General features: G+C 35.0%; 1 protein-coding gene across 30 annotated transcripts in view; it reads left to right on the plus strand.

Moving 5' to 3' along the window:
- Positions 1-10,434: 10,434 nt before the first annotated feature.
- The window catches only part of LOC127863608 (uncharacterized), a 45,213-nt gene continuing 29,445 nt past the window's right edge, over positions 10,435-26,202 (plus strand). For all 30 annotated transcript variants that reach the window (XR_008041125.1, XR_008041127.1, XR_008041126.1 and 27 more), the window contains exon 1: positions 10,435-11,093. The gene's annotated coding sequence lies outside the window, so the exon portion shown is untranslated. The remainder of the gene's footprint in view (positions 11,094-26,202) is intronic.

The raw sequence follows: 26,202 nt of genomic DNA on the forward strand, positions 1-26,202 counted from the left end.
GCAGCTGGAGTGACCGGGGCGACAATCACCAGCAGAAGATTTTATTGAAGACAACTCTGAAGAATCACAAAGCAAAATGCTTAAGGTCGGAAGGTGGATAATGGTCTCACTCCTTTGTCTAAAGATGGTCAGATAGGTTAACTTCTGCGGGTGGCTCTGCTAACCCAGCATTTGCCAAGCAGAATGTTAATGGTCCATAGGTGATAGTGGTCTCAGCCCATTGTTGGAAGAGGGACGGGAGCAGAGGTGGAAGCATAGAGGACAGATATAGTTTAAATATATGATAATGCTGGTAATTATTTTGATATGCACTTTGATGTCATGGCTGTTAGTGGGGGGGGCAAGGGGTACTAGTCCTCCTTCAGGTCTTTGCCCCCGGCTCCTTTATAAAAAAATAGGCAAGGTCAAGAATCAAGTCAAATAAATTTTATTTCAAATAAAGGTGTGTTATAGTATCCTTATACAACTTATTGATTTTGTAGTGAATAGAATGGATTGAAATATACTGTAGGATGTGGTATTATAGTATGTATTAAACATGAGATTATGTGTTTGATGTCATACTAAGTATTAAAGGTCCCCTTGCCTCATACTTCTTATAAAAGAAGTGAAGAACATAAACATTAAAATACACAGGATTGAGAGTATATGCGTTCTTCAAGTAATTTTTAATTAAAGGTAAACCAACAGAGCAAGAGAAGCAGACAAGCACTTAGCAGAACAAGTAGTTTAACTCCAGTATACAAATGTACATTTAAAAAGGAACAACTCAGTGTTCCAGACATCCTGGAACCTTGCACAGCCACATAAACTTGGAATTACACACAGTGGCATGAACCTGGTAGAAGTCATATTGTAACTCAGCCAAGACCCAATAATGGTCTGAACAAACAGTTTTGAGAAAAATATTTGGGCAGCTGAATTGGGTTGTAGAGGCAGGGTCTAGGCCAGACATGGCGTTTGAGATGATTGCATTAAGCACAAACTTTAAAATGGTCTGAAAAGACTTGTTAAGGCAATAAAAACCATAAGGAAATTAACAATGCAAATTCAAAGTTGAAGGGTAAAGTCTGTGTAGTAGTATTTTTCTGATGCTTTGTTAGGTGAACATTAATGACGGCAGTGGGAGCACCTTAGCACATATTGTTTGGGTTGATGGATAAATTTGGACACTGTTGTCCCATAAGATCTAAAGCGAATAAAATATGCATAGTAGTGTGTTCCACTATTCGCCGCAGAGGCACTAGGACTTCAAGAAGGACTAGAAGCGGGTATTTACTTTAGACATATGTTGAAGAAGATACTCGGGTTAGAAGATACTGATATTGACATACAAGTATTCATTGACAATAGAAGTGTAATGGAGGCAGTCCACAAGACTTGTTCGTAATAAACGATTGAAAATAGACATTGCCGCAATTCAGGAAGAACTTAAGACAGGTGAAGTCAAATCGTTGAAATGGATCCCTGGCCATTTACAATTGGCCAACATTATGACCAAACAGGGAGCTGCCAGTTTCACATTATTGGAAGTCCTACAATCAGGGAAAATGACTGATCAAATTGTGAAATAGCCATGGAGAAATTAAATGGTTAATTCAATTGCTGTATTCAGGACGATAAAACATTTGATAGACAACATGGACTAGTGACCAGAATGATAACTTTAAGAGCTAGAATCAGAGCATGTTAACGTTGACAACATTTGAAAATTGATAGAGACTTTCTGTTACATTGTAAAGATAATTTTATATCTTTGTTTAAAGTTACTTTATTTATCAATTTTGATATAAATCAATTCATGTTGATATTTTTTAGTTGTTGATCTTAGAAATTTTCTTTAAAGAAAGAAAAAAAAAAAGAAAGTATAATTAATGTTAACTTTGTACAGCTTAATATTAATATTCACAATGTAAGGGGAAATACTCCTCCAGTCTTGTTAAGAATGCAGGGGAGAGAACTTGAGTTAGTTTTATAGAGCACATGTTTGTAGACAAATACATATAGAAACTTAATCAGTGTTCAACTAGATTAAACAGAGCCTCATTTCCTCCTCACATATAATGAACATTTAGGGAAAAACAGAAAGAACTTAAAATAGTTTTGGTATGATGAAAATGTTAACATATAGTCATTTGAACCAAAATCAATTTATTGCCTCATACATATAGTAACATACAATAAGAGAAAGTCTACAAGAACTTGAATTCTTTTGGTATGAGCATCATTGCTTCATACATAATTTTACTAGAAGAGAAAGTAAAAAAGAATCTTAATTTTTTTGGTGAACTTTAAATTATTTTGGTATGTGATTCCCTGCCTCTCATATAAAAAGCAATAAAAAACAAACGGAAAAGACTTTAATACTTTGGGTATGAGCTTCAGTTATTGGTTGAGCAAGAATCAAGTCACATAAAGTCCCATTTCAAATAAAGGTGAGTATGTCCATGTACAGCTTATTGGATTTTGTAGTGAAATAGAAGGGGAATTAAATAGACTGTAGGATGGTGTATTATAGGATTATTAAACATGAGATTATGCTGTTTGATGTCATAATATGTATGAAAGGTCCCCTGGCCTCATTCTTCTTATAAAGAAAGTGAAGAACATAATCATTAAAATACACGATATTGAGAGTAATATGCGTTCTTCAAGTTATTTTTAATTAAGGTAGTAAACTTACAGGAGCAAGAGAAGCAGACAAGTAACTTAGCAAAACAGTAGTATAACTCCAATTTACAAATGGACATTTAAAAGGAACAACTCGGTGTTCCAGACATCCTGGAACCTTGCACAACCACACAAATATGGAAATTACACAAGTGGCATGATACAAAAGCTGACCAAAGATCATTGGATGATTGGAAAGTTAGCCACACCTCTTGTTGCCAAATTTTCTTCCTTCAAGGAAAGTGCCCTGTTCACTGCAGTGTTAACTGGTCAGACTGTTTCCACGGTTCCCAATGGCACCATAAATCACATAATGTATACTTGTAACGAAATGAAAGTTATAATGAGCATTTTGATGCCAATAGTGACCTATTTACTGTTTTTGTTGTAGAACCGACATTATGTGGATTTTTCAACAGTGTAATGCTGATGTATAGGAACGTGTTTTCTGCTGTTTGTTGCAATTAAATACGACTTGTTTGTTTATTTTCTCGCACTATTTTTTTGGAACTTTTAAATACTAAATAATTTTTTAACTACACTGTAATAAAATATAAAGCAGTCAATGGGGACCAAGCCGCAAAACCAAGATATAAAGGGATTTGTTTTAAAAGTTTTGCAGGGCACTTGCTGGCAATCAGGGGAAGGTACCCAGGGCCCTCATGAGGGGGAATTTTTGCAGCGTTTCCCCCCCTTTTTTTTTCTTACTCTCTAATTATTGCATTTGTACATAATTGCACTATTCATTACTTGTTTCATAATTAAATATATTTGACAAGATAAAATTAAAATAGAATTGAGACATAGTAATCATGACACACATCTTTCTTCTTTCTAAAAAAAAAAAAAAAAAAAAATATAGGGAAAAACTTTCCAACCAAAAGGGGAAAAAAGTGTACTTTTCAGGTGGACGAATGCGGCCGAATTTCAGCAGTGAATTTTACCGATTGAGGGCCCTGTTTTGTGACTGAAATGTGCCATATATGTTGCAATTTTGTGTTTATAGTTTATCATATAATTCGGCAATACATGAATTGTATATTAACCCTATCATAGAGATATTGGCATGCAGACCTTTTTTTGTGAATATACAGATACCCATATCCCATATGCGCTGAAACCCTCAAATGACCCATCGCTGTCATCATTGTCTTTATCAGGGCTTCTAATCGCGTCACCTTATGCCCTACACCTAAAGCTGCTACTGCTACTACTGCCACTACTGCTCATTGGGTCATTGTTGATCTGAAATGGCTTGTAGTCACCCGAGGGTGACTAGAAGGCGATTCATGTCACCCTTGAGTGACTTCAAGCCGATACTAGTCACTCTATGGTGACTTGAAGCCGCTTCATGTCACCCAAGGGTAACATGAATCGGCTTGAAGTCACCCTTGGGTGACATGAGGCAGCTTGAAGTCACCCGACAGGGGTGGCGAAATCAAATGTCCGAGTTGCCAGAGTCTTACATTTGCTTGTCTGGGCAACTGATTTTTTTCAATTAAGTTGTCCGTGGACAACCAGTCGGGTCGAGGAATACAATAAAATACATTGTAATTAAGTTTTACATAACGGAATGTTGACACGCGGTTACATTGTCAGTGCTATTTGCGAAGCAAATCAAGCTAAAACTCGGGCACTCTCCTGTGCGGTGATCTCCCTTATTCTATTTGAAACCGGGAGCATCCCCATTTTCATTATTCGGCCCGACTGTTAGACAGTGAACAGATTCGTTTGTTCGTCAATTCTGTATCTAACAAGGGCTGATTGTAAAACATGCATGCCCCCCATATGGGCTGTCGGTTGTAGTGGCAGCCATTGTGTGAATACGTTTTTTGTCACTGACCTTGACCTTTGACCTAGTGACCTGAAAATCAATAGGGGTCATCTGCGAGTCACGATCAATGTACCTATGAAGTGTCATGATCCTAGGCAAAAGCGTTCTTGAGTTATCATCCGAAAATCATTTTACTATTTTGGGTCACCGTGACCTTGATCTTTGACCTTGTGACCTCAAAATCATTAGGGGTCATCTGCGAGTCATGATCAATCTACCTGTGAAGTTTCATGATCCTAGGCACATGCGTTCTTGAGTTATCATCCGAAAAACCATTTTACTATTTCGGGTCACCGTGACCTTGACCTTTTACCTAGTGACCTCAAAATCAATAGGGGTCATCTGCGAGTCATGATCAATCTACCCATGAAGTTTCATGATCCTAGGCGTATGCATTCTTGAGTTATCATCCGGAAACCATTTTACTATTTCGGGTCACCGTGACCTTGACCTTTGACCTAGTGATCTCAAAATCAATAGGGGTCATCTGCGAGTCATGATCAATGTACCCATGAAGTTTCATGATCCTAGGCGTATGCGTTCTTGAGTTATCATTCAAAAACCATTTTACTATTTCAGAACACCGTGACCTTGACCTTGTGACCTCAAAATCAATAGGGGTCATCTGCGAGTCATGATCAATGTACCTATGAAGTTTCATGATCCTAGGCCCAAGCGTTCTTGAGTTATCGTCTGACAACCACCTGGTGGACGGACCGACAAACCGACAGACCGACCTACAGACCGACAGATCGACCGACATGAGCAAAGCAATATACCCCCCTCTTCTTCGAAGGGGGGCATAAATATTGAACGTTTGTCTTAAAATTTAAAATGCATTTATACCAAATGTTCGCTAAATTCTAGCATCAGTTTTTTCTCATGGTTTACTTCATACAAATTCGAGCATAGCCGGATAGTTACGCTGCATATGGCAATGAATGTCTTTAAAATTCCGAAGTGTTTGTCGGATTACACATTTACTTATGCTCATTTGAGAATAAAACAAAATGTTTACAGTTGTGTGTAATTAATTCAACGAGTCTTTGTTTAGACGCTTGAAGCGATGAAAAAATGTTTTGACAATACTACGCATGAAATGCACAATTTCCATGATTATTACACCCGGTTGCCATCAACAGTTTTCTAAGTAACTCGCCATGATTTTATCGTGAAGGTGTACACCTTAGGGTTGATTAGAATGGTAGGTATAAAAATAAATGCGTTTATATTTAAATAAAAATTAACGGACAAGTGTAGTTCAGCAACGGACAAGTTAAATTTCCTAAATGGTTGTCCATGGACAAGTATAGTTTTTTTAGATTTCGCCACCCCTGCCTTAGGGTGACTTCAAGCCATTTCAAGTCGACAATGACCCAATGCGCTGCGCTCATTGGGTTGTTGTCAACCCGAAATGACTTGAAGTCACCTGGGGGTGACTAGAAGCTGCTTCATGTCACCCTAGGGTGACTTCAAGCCGAATCCTGTCACCTACTTTTTTTTTTTTATCACCCTTAGGTGACATGAAGTGGCTTCAAGTCACCCTAGAGTGACTAGCATTGGCTTGAAGTCACCCTAGGGTGACTTCAAGCTGATTCATATCACCCTTAGGTGACATGAAGTGGCTTCAAGTCACCCTAGAGTGACTAGCATTGGCTTGAGGTCACCCTAGGGTGACATGAATCGCCTTCTTGACCCATTGGGTCATTGTTGACCTGAAATGGCTTGAAGTCATCCAGGGGTGACTAGAAGGTGATTCATGTCACCCTAGGGTGACTTCAAGCCGATGCTTGTCACTGTAGGGTGACTTGAAGCCGCTTAGGGTGACTTCAAGTCGCCTTAAAAATGACCAAATGAGCGCTAGTACTGCTACCACTGCTACTACTGCTGCTGCTACTGCTGCTACTACTTCTGCTGCTACTGCTGCTACTGCTGCTGCTACTACTGCTGCTACTACTGATGCTTCTACTGCTGCTGCTTATACCACTGCTGCTGCTATAACTGCTGCTGCTGCTACTACTGCTGCAGTTACTGCTGCTGCTAGTGCTTCTATTTCTGCTTCTGCTACTGCTGCTGCTGCTACTACTATTACTACAACTGCTGCTTAGTAACTTCTGCTACTACTGCTACTCCTACTGCTGCCACTACTGCTACTACTACTACAACTACTGCTACTACAAATGCTGCTGCTACTACTACTTCTACTACTTCTGCTGCTACTACTGCTGCTGCTGCTACTGCTGCTACTTCTGCTGCTTCAACTGCTGCTATTGTTGCTGCTGCTACTACTACTACTACTACTGCTGCTGCTACTACTTCTGCTTCTAATGCTGCTACTACTGCTGCTGCTACAACTGCTGCTACTACTACTACTACTACTGCTACTACTACTACTGCTACTACTACTACTACTACTGCTACTACTACTACTACTACTAGTGCTACATGTTAGCCATTGCCTGCTGACTTCGGGCCTTAAGGAGGCAATCATACTCTGATAAAGCAGATGACAGTCGTGGGAAATTCGAGAGTTTCAGCACATATGGGATTATTGGGTATCTGCATATTCACAAAAAGGAATTTATGCCGAAATCGATACGATAGGGTTTATGTACATGTAATGCTGAAGGATATGATAAACTATACACTCACCATGGCAACATACATGGCACATTCTGGTCACAAAATGTACAGGGTTTTGCGGCTTGGACAGAAACGATTTTCACACTTATTGTGACCTTGACCTTTGATCTAGTGACTCCAATTTCAATAGGGGTCATCTACTGTTCAAGGCCAATGTACTTGTGAACTATTAAATCAATCGGTCGATTGGTTCACAAGTTTTTGATCGGAATTTAACTGGTCTACTGACAGACTGACCGATGGGGGGGGGGGGGGGGTTGCAAGAGCAGGTTAGGAAATAACAAATATCTATGTTTTAGATATAAATTATAATTTCATGCCCCAACAATGATGTTTTATCTTGATTTTGATTAAAATAACTGTATGTTAACATTTTCTATTATCTCAATGATTTGTGTTACAAAATTATTTCATAAGCAATAATATTTTATCACAAATTATTCCATCATATAACAAAATAAAACAATTTTAGGACTAATGTTGTTTTGATTCTTGACTGTGGATTTTATGATTAATTTGAATAATGAAATCTCAACATGCATTTCACGTGTACAAGTCATTTTGAGGACAATCTATAAAGCATTTGATAAAGCAGTATTTAATTTTTTAATTTAATATCATTGAATAAAAAAAATGCATAGACACTTACATGAAATTTGGGCAATAAGGTCTTAACACTTTCAGTGCGGGAACCGAATTTTGAAGGCCTTTGCAAACAGTTTGGATCCAGATGAGACGCCACAGAACATGGCGTCTCATCAGGATCCAAACTGTTTGCTATTCTGATAGTATTTTTTGAAAAAAAATCGAAGAAAATGCTAATTTTAGAAATTCAGCAGACGACATTTTAGCAGAAGACAAATTTCCCAGCATGCAAAGGGTTAAAGCATCTTTAGAACAACACTAAGAAGACTTCGAAAGGCAACATAAACATCGGTCAATTACTGTTCAAGAGTGTGCCCTGCAATCCGATATACCTACTCCTGAAGTTTAGAATATAATACATACAGGAGAAGTCATATTTAGTATCAAAATAAACAAATGGCAAGAACTCCATACGCGTAAGGACATTCCTGCATTGAATTTCAGACAAAAAAAAGCTTTCAACTATTGTGCACAGAGAGCTTTTGAACAAACTTAAGTAATTATGCAGTAGTCAACTACAAGAAAGCAACAAATAAACTTCCACGCAGTCTAAGTAAACAATGTCATGCGCTCTTTTGTACATTGTATATATGCAAGAACTGATAAGGAGTGATACAATATGTTTTTATTCTTTCATTATTATTTATTTTCTTTCAGTAATTATATAATGTTACTATATGTATATTTTAATTGTTATCTTACAAATTATTCTTTCGATTTATATGATTATTTTGTAGTTTTTAACCACTCTCCAGTACAAGAAACAAACATGCACAGAGATTGGTTGTTGTAGTCTCTTTACTGTTAGGAGAAAGTAGTGTTATAAGTCACAGCTCAGATGACTTAAAATAACACTATCATAAAAAATCAACCTGAAAGAAAAAACTTCAACAGACTCTGAGAAAGACAATATATAAGATGTTAATATATCTGACTCAGATTGCAGTACCAAATATGTTTTAATAGAAAACTAGAATTTTACACATTAATGACTTCCATAATGCAATGCCTCAAATAATAATAACCATGTAGCAATGGTTGTAGATTCACCATTTCACAGTTTGGAACAGTGCATGCATGTAACAGTAACATGCTACAGTGTGCTTAACCAGACTGACCACCTGGACCCTTTACTAACCAAGGTTACAACAGAATAAGGGTGGCTGTTCATGAAATATATAAAAATAATGTTGAAACATGCTTTGTCTCCCAGACATGCCCACAAATGTTGTTTTTTTAGCCAGACTGACCACCTGGCCCCTTAACTAACCAAGGTTACAACATAATATGAATGGACTTTCATGAAATATAGAAAAATAATGTTACATGCTTTGTCTCCCACACATGCCCACAAATGAGTAAAACATGCAGACCAGTGGGAATGATAAATCAATTAACACATAAAATAATAAAACCAAACTAAATAATTATGAATCAGTGACAAAAATAACATTTACAGTGGTGATGATTATAATGACAATGACCATGGCTTTTTATTTACGATAATAATTGCGCACTTACTCTTAGATTTATTGTCTTGAGTGTGAGCCTAATTTCCACTTTTTATTTTTTAAAGAGTAATAACTTAAGGATGAACGAGCAATTACGCTAAAAAAATTCTTGGTATTTTTCGGCGTTTTCACCTTAGCCTGACCTTTGTAAGCGACCAATCTATTAGAATATAAATTTTCCCATCGGTGGGCCTGAAACTGTTCGCAGAAGAAACGTGCAATCTACAAACAGATTTCACATTAATATTAATATGTTATGACATCGACTTACATTTTTTGGGAAGTATTGGGTATGAAAAGGGATACTGCAGTTCGTTTAGCAACAATGTTAACTGCGTATTCAGCATGAAACAATTGTATCTCTAATGATAAAGTTTTAAAAATAGATCAGTTTCAGACTTAATTCTCGACAACAATACAGTTTGTGTTTGCCCCTTTATATTCAGAGGATTGTCAGCGCTAGAGTGTTTTTACTTAAAGGCTATGTTCTCATATTTACTTATTATTAACATATTGCTGGGTACTAGTATATTTTAGTGCATAAAAGTATCGTTTTTCGATATCCTGATATTAGTTTTGGTCAAACTATATTTGATTGTTTTCGAAATTGAACATTAAACATGTAAAAGTTTAAAGTTTTAAACAAGCCGTCGTTCAAGCCGTGACATAGAGACCTCACCCCAAGCATTGCATTCCAAGCCGCAAGGTATCAGGGTGAGTTTTCGCGGATAGTACAGGGATCGTTATATAATACAGACGGCATCGCGTGAACTAGGTGTACTGGGATTTTATTTAGACCAGATGTTAAATGAAGATATTCGCCGATATAATTATGGTACCTCAATAAAAGATTCTTAATGTGTTTTCAACAAAACCATGATAAATATTATGTTTGATTAATTCAACAATAGTTACCCCACCATATTGAACAATGTATTGAGCATGAGCTAGATGATTCCCGATACTGTTAATAATCGAATCAAAAAGCAATGCCTGACACACCACTAAACTAGGTTTGTCCACAGAACGCCGAATTAAATATTTAAAATATGTACAGATAATTCACTGTGTGGCCGGTTGACTAACATGTTTTAATTTATACTTCCATTCTTCTTTTTGTGTATCTATAGATATATGATCAGCAGTATGTAATTGTGTAAAATAAATCGCGAAAACTACGCGTAAATATCCCGTACTGCGTGAAATGCAGCTAAGAACTGCACAGAAAAAGACATATGCTATCTTTGATTTCATTCTTTAAACTCTTAACCTTTCACCAACTCCAACCACAATCAACGCCGTATATCTTTTTTAAAGATATTTCTTGTTGAGGTTACTATGAAATTGATGATTAAGTTCAAAAGAACAAAAATCCTATTTAATAATTGTTTTCAAATCATGTACTTTCAATAAAGTAAATGTATACCTTTGAAATTTGTAGGCATGGAAAATCTCAAGAGCTGTAAGATTGTCAGGGCATGCGGCCTAACTCTTTCAGTGCTGGAACCAAATTTTGAAGGCCTTTGCAAACCGTTTTGATCCAGATGAGACGCCACAGAACGTGGCGTCTCATCAGGATCCAAACTGTTTGCTATAATGATAGTATTCTTTAAAAAATTGAAGAAATTGTTCATTTCAGAAATTCAGCAGACGACATATTAGCAGAAGATAAATTTCCCAGCATGCAAAGGGCTAACAGCGAGGGTGCCTTACAGACCAGCTTGGACTGCTGGACTTTCTAATACTCAACTCACACTGGGACCAGAGACTTCCAAATTCCATAGCTTACAGTAAGTTCAGCTTATTGCTTCTGTGTAGGATATTAAATAATAATTTGTAACATGTACTGAAGATATTTTGATGTTCAGTTTTTATTAATAGCCACATTTAATGTTTTAAATATTTAATGCCAAATTTACTGGAATACTTATAAGATAATTATATATATTATTAAATTTTGGAAATGCAAACAGTTGGATGCCTTTAATCTCTGCACTTGGAAATCAAAGTCAATATCAACAATGACAGACACGTTTTCACATACCGGTACTGCTACTAACAGTTGTCTGTCATGATCATTACACAAGTTTTCCCATAGTGCATATTGAATTAATTTAAGACCTAGAATGACTGCTTCCTCAATTACAGTTAGGATTATAAATGTGTTAAAGTCCGTAAAAACTTTTGTTTTAGTATTCCAATATAAGCATTCAATATTTTAACACATGTATTATTATTTGTTTAAAAAAAAAACACACACAAAAAACAACAGGGTGACTGAAAATGAATATAGGACACCTTTTACTTTATTGTTAATTAATTATACCTTTCTGAGATAAGTTGCATAGGAGTAATAAGATTGTTGTCTAGTAATGAATTTCCATTTCCCATGCACACAACAAATATTTTCATTGTTTTTTAATTCAATTAAACCATGATTACTGCCCATAAAAGTATATTTACTTTTCCAGAAAGTATAAACATGCTGAAATAAACAGAAATATTTTCCCAATTTTTTAAAGTAATGCTCTTATTAAAACCAGAAATCCACTAGCATATTTACCAGGAATAGATATTCAAAACCAGAAATCCACTGGCATATTAACCAGGAAATAGCTATTCAAAACTAAAAATCCGCTAGCATATTAACCAGGAATAGCTTTTTAAAACCAGTAATCCACTAGCATATTAACCAGGAATATATATTCAAAACCAGAAATCCACTTGCATATTTACCAAGAATAGCTATTCAAAACCAGCAATCCACAAGCATATTAACCAGGAATAGCTATTTAAAACCAAAAATTGAAAAACATAGCAAGATCTCTATCCAAACCAGAAATGCTGTTACACAGTCTTCTTTAATACGCTGTTATGGTAGTGAATAATATCCCAAATATTGCATGTCCATTTCTGTTACATGTAGTTATAAATCATGTCACTGAAATTTTTATTTGAAAAAAGGGGCATAACTTTGGTAATTTTTTCCCCACTTCATATCATCAGGAACATTATATATACCTTGTACATTTTAGTCTTGTAATTTATGTTTGTGCAAATAAAAAGTTAAAGAAAATCATGGGACACATTTGTATGAAGAAGTAAATCATATGACAATTATAATTTCCCAATGAAAGAGAAACAAAACATTTATAATATTCAGTGTCCTTGTATTGAACTAATGAAAAAAAAACAGACCACCTTCTGACTTAAGAAGAATAACATGAAAGACAAAGGGGGTTCACTCATGTGATAGTCAAGATGACAACGTCCATGATAACACAGGTATTTTTCGCAGATTTATATCCTTTATTTCTCTTGTTTAATTTTTAAATGACACTCACCTCCCTGCCATATCAGTATGAAAGTGATAAGCATTTATTTCATATTAAAATTTGCTTTATATCTTGACTTTACTCGCTGCAAATTTTCCAAGTGGAGTTGTAATAAGGTCATCCGGCTAAGAAATTATGCAGTGAGTAAAGTCGAGATTTAAAGCGAATATTAATATGAATAAAACACTTGTAGCTTTCTTGCTTATATGGCTGGAAAGTGAGCAGCATTTAAAAAAAAATACATGTCATAAAGAGTGTAAAACGGCGAAAAATGCTTAACCATGTAAAAACCTTGAAACTAATTTAGAGACAATATATTTACAACAAGTAAATGCGAAGAATTTGTGATATCTCCCGCCAAACTATAGCTTTGTCACAGAAAAAAGCATGTTTTCAACATACAAAGGGCCATAACTTCGTTATTAACAGATGGTGTACAATGCCATTTGGCATGCATCATCCTCTTATTCATATATATACTCATACCAAGTTTCAATGGAATCCGCCAAAGCACTTCGAAGATATGGCTCTAGACACAAAAGTGCGGACGGACGGAGGGAAGGACGGACAGACGGACAACGCCAAACAATATCCCTCTGCCTTTGGTGGGGGATAAAAAATGTAAACTACATGATATTCGCTGGTTGAATCATAAATACAACTTAAAATAAATTTATCATTGTCATAATATTTGAGTGTAGAGGCTAAATAACATATAACAGTTTCTCAATTTTTATATATTACTTATGAACTATGGTGGTGTGGAGGCTATTAATGACTGGCATGTTGGCTCTGGTGGTTGGGTGTAGCAGTTGGTATCTCTTGTATCTCTTGTAGCAGTGGCAGTAGATTATGAGGGGCAGTATCAAACATCCATCTGAAAATGAACATGTATGCAATGTTTATACAGACACAATGATATATTTAACCCTTTCAGTGCGGGAACCGAATTTTGAAGGCCTTTGCAAACAGTTTGGATCCAGATGAGATGCCACAGAACGTGGCGTCTCATCAGGATCCAAACTGTTTGCTATTCTGATAGTATTCTTTGAAAAAATTCGAAGAAAATGCTAATTTTAGAAATTCAGCAGAAGATATTTTAGCAGACGACAAATTTCCCAGCATGCAAAAGGTTAATCAGCATCCTGAGTTATCTTTCAACTATTAAGTCTGCAAATAACATCTTGTGTTGACATTAAATGAAACATTTAGACAAAACACATGAGAAAAATCATGAAATGTAGATCAAACACATTTCATGACCATGCATGTGGTGTGATTACTTTTTTTATTCAACTCTGTTCAAATGGAATGCTTTTGGAGCATTTTCCCTTTAATTAACTGTTTCAGTATTAATACTTTCTTGCTCTGAGACATTTATTATATCACAAAGAAGATACTTTTACAAAATAACAAAGAAACTTGATCAACTTGTAATCCATGTGTAGCTTAACCTCCTTACTGAAATTAAATATAATTGCTGCAATTGTTGCTACAAATGTACTTACCGGTATGTCTAGTTTGCACTGCATCTTTTCCAAGAGGCTATGGAGGTGCTCTGCGGCCTCCTGAAATATAATGAAAAGTGTGAGTATATATATATATATATATATATATATATATATTTGGTAATTTTGCAAGAAAAGTTTCAAAAGTTTGAATAATTTTTCATGTTAATCTTATATACAACACATGCATCCGCTCTTGTTGAAAACAAAAGGAATTGAAGGGTGTGGCAGAAAATCCAGGATGACAGTTTTCAAGTTTAATGCGGGTCTAGTGGCACAGTTATTTGAAATTTTACTTTAAAGGAAAAAACATTTTTATTGCATGCAAAGTTTGTCATATAACTAAATAAAATGAATCATTTATCAAAACATTCCATAATAATCTGTTAAAACAGACCCATTTATCATTTGGCAAAAGGCTTCATTATTTGACTAGGAAGTAAGAATTACTGTCTAGACTCTGAAGGCACTGAATTTGTTCGCTATTGCATAATCTTAAAAGCAACTCAGTTTTCAAACTTATGATATAGCTTTTAATATCGCAAGTTTGAAATGAACACAACCCATTCAAATTTCAAAGAGTGTGTCTTAGAGCACAGGTCGAGATGTGTCACTGACTGTTTATCCTTCTATTTATGTTATAGAGATAACTCAGACAAAATAACAACAATATGTCTTTATTTTCACAATTGGTCGCTGCAGTGGCAACCATCTTCAGAATTGTAGTTGCCTTAAGGCTAAAGAATAACAAGCCCATAATCATGTACATGTTGCGATATGTGTATCTGATACTTTATCTGTTTTCTTTAACCCTTTCAGTGCGGGAACCGAATTTTGAAGACCTTTGCAAACAGATTGGATCCAGACGAGACGCCACAGAACGTGGCGTCTCATCAGGATCCAAACTATTTGCTATTCTGATATTATTTGAAAAAAAATCGAAGAAAATGCTAATTTTAGCAATTAAGCAGACGACATTTTAGCAGACAACAAATTTCCCAGCATGCAAAGGGTTAAATTATTGAGAAACAATTTTGCCCACTTGACAGACTTTTAATGAAGTAGTAAGCACCATTTGCCCTGAAAGCAGCCAATATGTACAGATATCAGTCATAAACTTACCAATGTCATGCACAAGCTGATTTAACCCTTTCAGTGCAGGAACCGAATTTTGAAGGCCTGTGCAAACAGTTTGGATCCAGATGAGACGCCACAGAATGTGGCGTCTCATCAAGACCCAAACTGTTTGCTATTCTGATAGTATTCTGTGAAAAAAATCGAAGAAAATGCTAATTTTAGAAATTCAGCAGACGACATTTTAGCAGAAGACAAATTACCCAGCATGCAAAGGGTTAAACACTAGATTGGCCAATATTATAATATGTCCCACCAGCTCTTAATTTACTTAAACCTATTGTTTACATAATTACAGGCTGTGGTCTGCTTCATAGTACCTGAGTTAAGTATGAACAGAAACGCTTTAAGCATTTGTCGTTTGCTAAATTTGACTGGAGTTATCCATGCAGGCAGTCATGGGTTAAGGGCCCTACCGTAGCTAAGGCATACTTATACGCTCAATTGCGTCTGCATTATTTGTGAGCTACAATTTCGCATTACAGTAAATTTCATCCCCAAGACATTCAGGGTCAGTGCTCAGGGTCAGTAAATTGTCAGGCAAAGACGGAATGTACTATTATTAAACGCCTTTTAGTGATAACATAGTATTACTTTCAAGATATAAAATACACAAATTTTGGGGAAAAACATGAATGCAAACCTATCCTTAAATACCATTTGTTTTGCATTGTGGGACATAACTACCGAAAATAGCAGTGTCCATGATAGAAGGGAAATCATTTAATTATCTAGCCACACATGTGTGACATATGCGGTCAGTCTGTCTGAAAATCTTTCCTGCAAGCCAAAATAGGCTACCGACATTTGCCAGTTTGCTATAAATAACACAGTGTGACTTCAATTTTCTATAGGAAATAAGTGTGGTTCGATATTCCAATTACAAGACGCAATTAGAATAAAAAACTGTGTCATGCAAAGATAGGACTAATGCAATATGCAGCCAACAAAGCTCCAGTCCAGCCTGTGCATCCGTGCAGTCTTCTGAGGATATGCATACTGAGGAGGATACTCAGGAGATACCACAAAACTTTGCATGCATTTTTATAAAGAAAATGTAGCCCTTGACCAAAATGTGCAAGTGTGCAGGCCGCATATACCGTAAGACCAATTTTTGCAGATGTAATAGTGTTATTTAAAAGTGTGGAAAGAAAACTGTTTCTTAATAAAATATCAAAGGTTTCGATGATAAAGTAATAAATTCATAATAAGCTACGTTAGGAAACATATGGGATCACATATAGTAGAATTTGAATCTGTGAACACTATTATGTGGTTATATATACATTCACTTCATGATAAATATTTCATGGGGTGGATATGCGACTTTTAAGTGAAAAAAAGAACACAACAATACTTAAACCTTTGGTTTTTATTTAATAACTTAGAAAAGCAAATTTTCTTCCTTTATTTAAAAATCAGGATATATCCCAAATATATTTGTTAAAGATATTTGTTGTTTTACCTATCATACAATTATGATACTATAGGCTGCAGAGCAAATTGTTATGTTTGTTTTTGGAATCTCTGGGACTATGCATTCTAAACGTGTTTTTATAATTACATATTTCAAAATTTATTTTTTAATTTATTTTACCATAAGAATCAGCATATGGTCGTTCAAAACCATGCGGGTGTGTGAGTGCATTTGTGGCGTGTTCTGAGAAAACTGGGCGAAATGCTTGTGCGTAAATTGTCATCCCAGATAAGCCTGTGCAATCTGCACAGGCTAATCACATGGGACGACAATTTCCGCTTTTATGGAATATTTTGTTTAAATGATGTCTCTTCTTAGCGAAAATCCAGTTTAGGCGGAAAGTGTCGTCCCTGATTAGCCTGTGGGGACTGCACAGGCTTATCGGAGATGACACTTTACGCACAAGCATTTTGCCTAGTTGTCTCAGAACACGCCACATTTGTGTTGTAAATATTGGTATGCTCCTATCAGTAACAGAGATCGAGCTGCATCCTAACCATCTGTATTTCATACCTCCTCCGCCATCCCCCCTCTTAACTGGGCCACACATTGCCCCAGTTCCTGCAGTGTTGCATTTAGCTGAAAAAATTAAACAAAAAATCATTCCAGCTATGTAATGTAAGCTCTGACCAAAGTGCCAATGCTCAGCTTTTGTTATGGCACATAATGCCTCTCTTAAATGAATTGGGGTTCTGTCTTCCATTGGTTTATTACAGGTTTAGTTTTCATTAATGTTTGCTGGATTTTATCATATTCAGAAAAAAGGATAGATATTTTGTAAGGAGATTAATCATCCTTTTTGAATTGATAACTAAGAATAAGTATAGTTAAAATTACATTAACAAAAAAATGCCTAACCGACCTACCTTACCTTATGTTTTGGAGCGCTAGTGGACACAACTTTTTTTTATTGGCCTTATCACTTTAAAACTGTTGATATACATACTTAGTTTCCTCTTATCAATGCTTTTAAACTGTTTATATAAATTCTAGTTTCCTCTTATCAATGCTTTAAAACTGTTGATATACATACTAGTATTATGGCAAGCGATCCCAAGAAACCAGGTTTCTCATGACAACCTTGGTTCACATGACAACCTAGGTTTTCATGAGAACCTAGGTTCTCATGAGAAACTAGGTTTTTGAAATCCCAAGAAACCATGTTTCTCATGAGAACCTAGGTTCTCATTTGAAAACGTTGGTGAACGCTAGAGAACCTAGGTTCTTGTGAGGAACTAGGTTTTTCACGAGAACCTAGGTTCTCATAGACACATAGAACTTAGGTTCTCTCTGATAACCTGGGTTTTCATGAGAACCCAAGATTTTATTTGGGAACCATAGTTCTCATGAGAACCTAGTTTCTTGGGATTATGCAGCAAACCGCTTGCCACACAGTTTCCTCTTATCAATACTTTAAAACTGTTGATATACATACTAGTTATCCATTATTAATACTTTAAAACTGTTGATATACATACTAGTTATCCATTATCAATACTTTAAAACTGTTGATATACATACTAGTTTCCCATTATCAATACTTTAAAACTGTTGATATACATACTAGTTATCTCTTATCAATACTTTAAAACTGTTGATATACATACCAGCTGCTCCAAAAAATAGGCCCTCTCTTTCCATCTGAAGGCCTCCCTTCTGGCGCCTAATCGTCGGTCCTGGGACTGGGTCGATAGGCTGGCGGGGTTACCCTGCCTGGCCATGGGTTGCTCTGGCGAGTAGTTCATCAGTTCGTCACCTGTGAAAAATTAAATAATGATAAAAACTTAATTATTTATACTTTATACTTTATACCTGAAATTCATTTTTAGACCACTCAGAATATCAAAGCTTGCCATACAATCACATTTGTCTTGAGGAAGGTATGTTTGTGTGTCTGACAATCACAAGAGTAAGCAGACACATGAACCTACCATGTGACATAGTTTTTAAGAAGTTTAGCTTCTAGCTTACTTTTTATTCCCCCCTTTGAAGAAGAGGGGGTATATTGCTTTGCTCTTGTCGGTCTGTCGGTCGGTCTGTCGGTCCGTCCACCAGGTGGTTGTCAGACGATAACTCAAGAACGCTTGGGCCTAGGATCATGAAACTTCATAGGTACATTGATCATGACTCGCAGATGACCCCTATTGATTTTGAGGTCACTAGGTCAAAGGTCAAGGTCACGATGACCAGAAATAGTAAAATGGTTTCCGGATGATAACTGAAGAACGCTTATTCCTGACATCATGAACTTGACAGGTAGATTGATCATGACTCGCAGATGACCCCTATTGACCCCTATTGATTTTGAGGTCACTAGGTCAAAGGTCAAGGTCACAGTGACAAAAATGATGAACCGAAATAGTAAAATTGTGTCCGGATGATAACTCAAGAACGCTTATGGCTAGGATCATGAAACTTCATAGGTACATTGATCATGACTGGCAGATGACCCCTATTGATTTTCAGGTCACTAGGTCAAAGGTCAAGGTCACAGTGACAAAAAACATATTCACACAATGGCTGTCACTACAACGGAGAGCCCATATGGGGGGCATGCATGTTTTACAAACAGACCTTGTTTTAGTTTAAGATTTGTTTTTGCTATGGGACAGACAGACAAAAAGGCATACATACGTAGGCAATGATGGTCAGGTCAACAAGGAAAAACTTGCATAATATAATAACATTTCAGTCTGAGGTATCATGTGTTCATTTTGAAATTAGGCAAGTTTTAAAGTTTTATGTAAATGCTGCATCTAATTGGATATTGAACCCCCATAACCCTTTTTTCATTTACTTGTGAAACTGCTTATTATGCAAATAAAAGTTTTAATATAATTCATGACTATTACTTTTTCATAATCTAGCTGACTGACTTCGTGGTTTTGTATGAATCTAAACAATGTGAATATTACATATTGTTATTGTATACATACTTTCCTCATCTCTAGCTTTTCTTTTCGAATTTCTTTTTTTTTTGGGTGCAGGTCCGTCTGTAAAAAACATAGGCAAAAAGTCAGTACAAGATTGAATAAAATAAAAAAACAATCTTAAAGATTAATATCAACCGAATTTTCAAGAATTGTGTATGCTATGGAGAGGTTGGGAGTATGGAACATTTAAATAAATCAAAACAAAGCATGGTTGGAAAACCAAATTACATTGTTTAAGTATTAAATATTAATACAAATTATTGGCTAGATGAAGGCCAATGATTTTGTTAAAACTTGCAAACATAAACCAGACACTTGTGAATTCTATATAAAAAAACAAAAACATATTACATTCTTGAACAATATTACTGGGATTCAGATATTCTATCTCGTGTTCATATTATAAATCAAAATTAAATATCTCACCTTGTCCTCTGTACACAGGCTGCCTACAATAAGAAGACATGCAGAAATGAGTACTATCACACAAAATAGATGTACTATTTCCTAGCATATGTTGTACTTTTTCAAAATGAATGTTAAGTTTACAAACATCTGACATTTCTGCCAAAATATTAAGGATCAATTAAAATGAATGAAATACCCAAGCCAAAAGTAAAACATAAGAGTCTCATTCTGAGAAAACTGGGCAAAATGCTTGTGCCTAAATTGTCATCCCAGACTAGCCTGTGCATTCCGCATAGGCTAATCAGGGACGACAATTTCCGCTTTAATGGAATTTTTCGTTTAAATGATGTCTCTTCTTAGCAAAAATTCAATTTAGGCAGAAAGTGTTGTCCCTGATTAGCCTGTGTGGACTGCACAGGCTAATCTGGGACGCCACTTTAAGCACATGCATTATGTCCAGTTTTCTCATAACTTGCAACATTAAAGGAAAGACTTGTAATATATCATTTTGTTACGTGTCCTATTAAAGCCTCTTCCCAATTGTTAGATGTTATTTTTGAAGAAATTACTTGATAATCACCAACATAATGTTCAATTAATTTTAAGTCTTCTATTTCCTTACAATCTTGAACATGTCCTTTATTTGAGGAACATATTTTTCATAAATGTCTGTTTGGTTGTGTTTAAACATTCAATCCTAACTTAAACTCAGTAGAAAGGTGTTTTCTAAGACAATGTCCATAGTTTAAACTAAGAAAGGGCATTTTAAAGGTGGGGAGTTTTCACATTATGAAATTTTAAAACAGGGTGAGCATGAATATGAAAAGTGCTAAGGATTCATCAAATTGTTTCAAAAGTTGAATCCGCCAATTTTATTATTTACATGTGGTACAGTTTAATATTTCTTTGTGATACTTATGAATGGTTGAACTTAATCAGTAACAATCCAAAATAAGAAGCAAGGAGTATGTTAGTGACATATAACATTAGTGAATTAAATAAAAGGGGCTCAGACTAAAATTTTGTCTTTTAAATCTTACTTGTTCTTACGACTGTCAAGTTTATTTTTTGCTCAATACTTACCCTTGCGGGCTTATCCGCTGGGAGCGTCTCAGTGGCTGAGGCCCGGGCTCCGCTCCCATTCTCTGTCCCTGGGGTGTGGAACTTGGGGTTGATGATGCCTCATCATCTTCTGAGTTTGTGAAAATCAAAAAATTAAATCCTGGTCAAAACTTTATTTATGAGTCTGCATGATATGATGAGAAATGTTGCTCTGACTTTAAGAACCAACACAGTACACATAAACTGCCTGCTCAGTTATTCCTGTGATTTTGTTGTGCTTTTAAAAGACAAGTAAAATTATTGCTGCATGTCAATCGTTGTCATTATTTGGGAAAGAATATATAAGGTTAAATATTTACAACTTCTTTCATTGTCATATCAATGCTGCATTCTGATTGGATAATCTGCACACATCATCCCTTTTTTCATTTCCCAATGAACTGACTCTTCCCATGTATTAAACATAACTACTCATGTCCGTGCTTTTTTTTTGCAAAACAGATGTCAAATGCCTTCATTGCTGTGCAGGAACCTTAACAACATTGCTTGTCATTCATCAACAGCAAAAAGTAAGTTTGATGCAAAAGTCAACACTATGGGCTTCGATGAAAAATGATATCAGTAAACTGAAACCAAGATTCATACACAAGAGTATTGAATTCAAGTTAGGTTAATTAGTCTGTTTCTAAATCCGGTTGTTTGTGAACTGGTACACAATCTTTTAGTTTATGAAATCATTCATCATACAGCTACATTGATATCTGCCAGATATAAAGCTGTATGATATATTTTTTATATCATGTTTGATAGGAAGTTCTTAATTATCAGTTGATGTGTTATTTTACTAAGACTTAATTAATAAGCAATATTTTATTGTAGCAATGAATCAGATTCATTAAAACAAACAATTTGCTAACAAGATGTATGACATTCAAACCACAGAAAGCAACACAAACCGTGAATATTAAAAATGAATAAGTAAATACTGATGACAAGGAAGTTTTTTAATCAGTCGATGTTTGGATGTTAGTCATTTAACTCAGTATGATTTATACAATCATTATTTTTAGTAAAATTACATCAGATTTAACAAATAAACAATTGGATACCAAGATGTAATATATTTTACCAGATGAATATCGATAGTATAACAAAAATCGTATAAACTAAAGCTCTATACTATCGCTATTTTAAGATCACACTTGGGTTGTTCAAAAAATTTACAGAAGAACAAAATCATAAAATAAAATGTTATATTTGATAATAATTAATGGAAAAAGGGACGAAGTAATAGAATAAACAGAATATTTTGTTAATCATGCATCATAATATAAATCAAAATTTAATATCTCACCTAGCGCAAGGTACACGGGTTGCCTACAATAAGAAGACATGCAGAAATGAGTACTATCACACAAATAGATGTACTTTTTCCTAGCATATGTTGTACTTTTTCAAAATGAATGTAAAGTTTACAAACATCTGACATTTCTGCCAAAATATTAAGGATCAATTAAAATGAATGAAATACCCAAGCCAAAAGTAAAACATAAGAGTCTCATTCTGAGAAAACTGGGCAAAATGCTTGTGCCTAAATTGTCATCCCAGACTAGCCTGTGCAGTCCGCACAGGCTAATCAGGGACGACAATTTCCGCTTTAATGGAATTTTTCGTTTAAATGATGTCTCTTCTTAGCAAAAATTCAATTTAGGCAGAAAGTGTTGTCCCTGATTACCCTGTGTGGACTGCACAGGCTAATCTGGGACGCCACTTTAAGCACATGCATTATGTCCAGTTTTCTCAGAACTTGCAACATTAAAGGAAAGACTTGTAATATATCATTTTGTTACGTGTCCTATTAAAGCCTCTTCCCAATTGTTAGTTAGATGTTATAACTTTTTGAAGAAATTACTTGATAATCACCAACATAATGTTCAATTAATTTTAAGTCTTCTATTTCCTTACAATCTTGAACATGTCCTTTATTTGAGGAACATATTTTTCATAAATGTCTGTTTGGTTGTGTTTAAACATTCAATCCCAACTTAAACTCAGTAGAAAGGTGTTTTATTAGACAATGTCCATAGTTTAAGCTAAGAAAGGGCATTTTAAAGGTGGGAAGTTTTCACATTATGAAATTTTAAAACAGGGTGAGCATGAATATGAAAAGTGCTAAGGATTCATCAAATTGTTTCAAAAGTTGAATCCGCCGATTTTATTATTTACATGTGGTACAGTTTAATATTTCTTTGTGATACTTATGAATGGTTGAACTTAATCAGTAACAATCCAAAATAAGAAGCAAGGAGTATGTTAGTGACATATAACATTAGTGAATTAAATAAAAGGGGCTCAGACTAAAATTTTGTCTTTTAAATCCTACTTGTTCTTACGACAGTCAAGTTTATTTTTTGCTCAATACTTACCCTTGCGGGCTTATCCGCTGGGAGCGTCTCAGTGGCTGAGGCCCGGGCTCCGCTCCAATTCTCTGTCCCTGGGGTGTGAAACTTGGGGTTGATGATGCCTCATCATCTTCTGAGTTTGTGAAAATCAAAAAATTAAATCCTGGTCGTAACTTTATTTATGAGTCTGCATGATATGATGAGAAATGTTGCTCTGACTTTAAGAACCAACACAGTACACATAAACTGCCTGCTCAGTTATTCCTGTGATTTTGTTGTGCTTTTAAAAGGCAAGTAAAATTATTGTTGCATGTCAATTGTTGTCATTATTTGGGAAAGAATATATAAGGTTAAATATTTACAACTTCTTTCATTGTCATATCAACGCTGCATTCTGATTGGATAATCTGCACACATTACCCCTTTTTTAATTTCCCAATGAACAGACTCTTCCCATGTATTAAACATAACTACTCATGTCCGTGCTTCTTTTTTTGCAAAACAGATGTCAAATGCCTTCATTGCTGTGCAGGAACCTTAACAACATTGCTTGTCATTCATCAACAGCAAAATGTTAGTTTGTTGCAAAAGTCAACACTTAGTATGGCCTTCGATAAAAAATGAAACCTAAACTGAAACCAAGATTCATACACAAGAGTATTGAATTCAAGTTAGGTTAATTAGTCTGTTTCTAAATCCGGCTGTTTGTGAACTGGTACACAATCTTTTAGTTTATGAAATCATTCATCAAACCGCTACATTGATATCTGCCAGATATAACGCTGTATGATATATTTTTTATATCATGTTTGATAGGAAGTTCTTAATTATCAGTCGATGTGTTATTTTACTAAGACTTAATAAATAAGCAATATTTTATTGTAGCAATGAATCAGATTCATTAAAACAAACAATTTGCTAAACAAGATGTATGACATTTAAACCACAGAAAGCAACACATAACAGTGAATATTAAAAATGAATAAGTAAATGCTGATGACAAGGAAGTTTTTAAATCAGTCAATGTTTGGATGTTAGTCATTTTACTCGGTATGATCTATACAATCATCATTTTTAGTAAAATTACATCAGATTTAACAAATAAACAATACGATACCAAGATGTAATATATTTTACCAGATGAATATTGATAATATAACAAAAATCATATAAACTTAAGCTCTATACTATCGCTATTTTAAGATCACACTCGGGTTTTTCAAACAATTTACAGAAGAACAAAATCATAAAAAAATGTTATATTTGATAATAATTAATGGAAAAGGGGCGAAGTAATAGGATAAATAGAATATTTTGTTAATCATGCGAGGCATAGAAACGTGGTAGAAACATGGCAGCGAAAACCCCTGTAAATCATTTGTAAAAGATCACATTCATTCCCGCAAAAAATGCAGCGTCCTTTTTATTTTAATTCATTATTTCTTTTAAAATTAGAGAGAGGTATGATAAACAGACAAACCAGTAACTGCCTGATCTTTTTGTAATATATCAGGCTCAGCACGAATAAAATAATGGTTCAGCAAGCTTGGCCGTTATTATTCTAAGTCTTGCCTGATATATTTCAAAAAGATCAGGCAGTAACCTGTTATTCTCTATATATGTGCTGACTGTGTTCATGAATCCTTCAAAGGGGTAATAAATCTGCAATATTACTATATTAAAGATGGTAAAATTGCACTAAAAAATAGTGCTTTTATTAAATTAATGGTTCACCGTTGTTTTTTTTACATCTAACAAACTCGATTTTTAAACAATCTTATTCAATGGTTCAAAGGTAGGGACATAATTTGGTAGGTCAGCTCCAGCTTAATTGAACAGATGCATTTTTCTTTCTATTTTTCATTTGATCATATCCCTGTTTTTGTCAACAAAAACTTTGAAGTGTAATAATTGTACAGATTTAAATACCAAAGTAATTCATGTAAAAAATTGGCAAAAAAAATCCTGTTTTCTTACCAGGTGCTATCATGTCATCCCCAGCTCCACTCTCGTTCATCCTGAGAACTGTTTCAATAGATGATTTTTTTATATTTGCAACATGTTATCACAAAGCATTTAATAACCAGTATTAGCTTTTAAATATTGTATCAAAGTTTAAAATTGTTTGCATTTATAGACTAATATTGAAAATAATTTACGTGTTAACAAGGCCATTTTTTTATTTTCATGGGGAACAATAAATTGTGGACATTGAGATATATTTGAGGATTCTATTAAACATTGTGAACAATAAACGTGCCTTGGTATGATGATGTCATTATTTTCAAGACTATACACTGCTTTCTGGAGTGTTTAACTTACCTAGTCTTGATTTTCTAATTAGTATTTAGTTTTTTATTTGATAGTCACTGGCCGTCTTACTAAAACTTAATGCTGTCACCCTATGAAAGTAACTATATAGACTTAACAGACTTGATGCTTTCAATAAATGTGCAGTCCGCACAGGCTAATCAGGGACGACAATTTCTGCTTTTATGGAATTTTTGGTTTAAATGATGTCTCTTCTAAGCGAAAATCTAGTAAAGGTGGAAAGTGTCGTCCCTGATTAGCCTGTGAGGACTTCACAGGCTAATCTGGGATAACACTTTACGCACAAGCATTTTGCCCAGTTTTCTCAGA

The sequence above is a fragment of the Dreissena polymorpha genome, unplaced genomic scaffold (genome assembly GCF_020536995.1).
Source record: "Dreissena polymorpha isolate Duluth1 unplaced genomic scaffold, UMN_Dpol_1.0 chrUn020, whole genome shotgun sequence".
NCBI lineage: Eukaryota > Metazoa > Mollusca > Bivalvia > Myida > Dreissenidae > Dreissena > Dreissena polymorpha.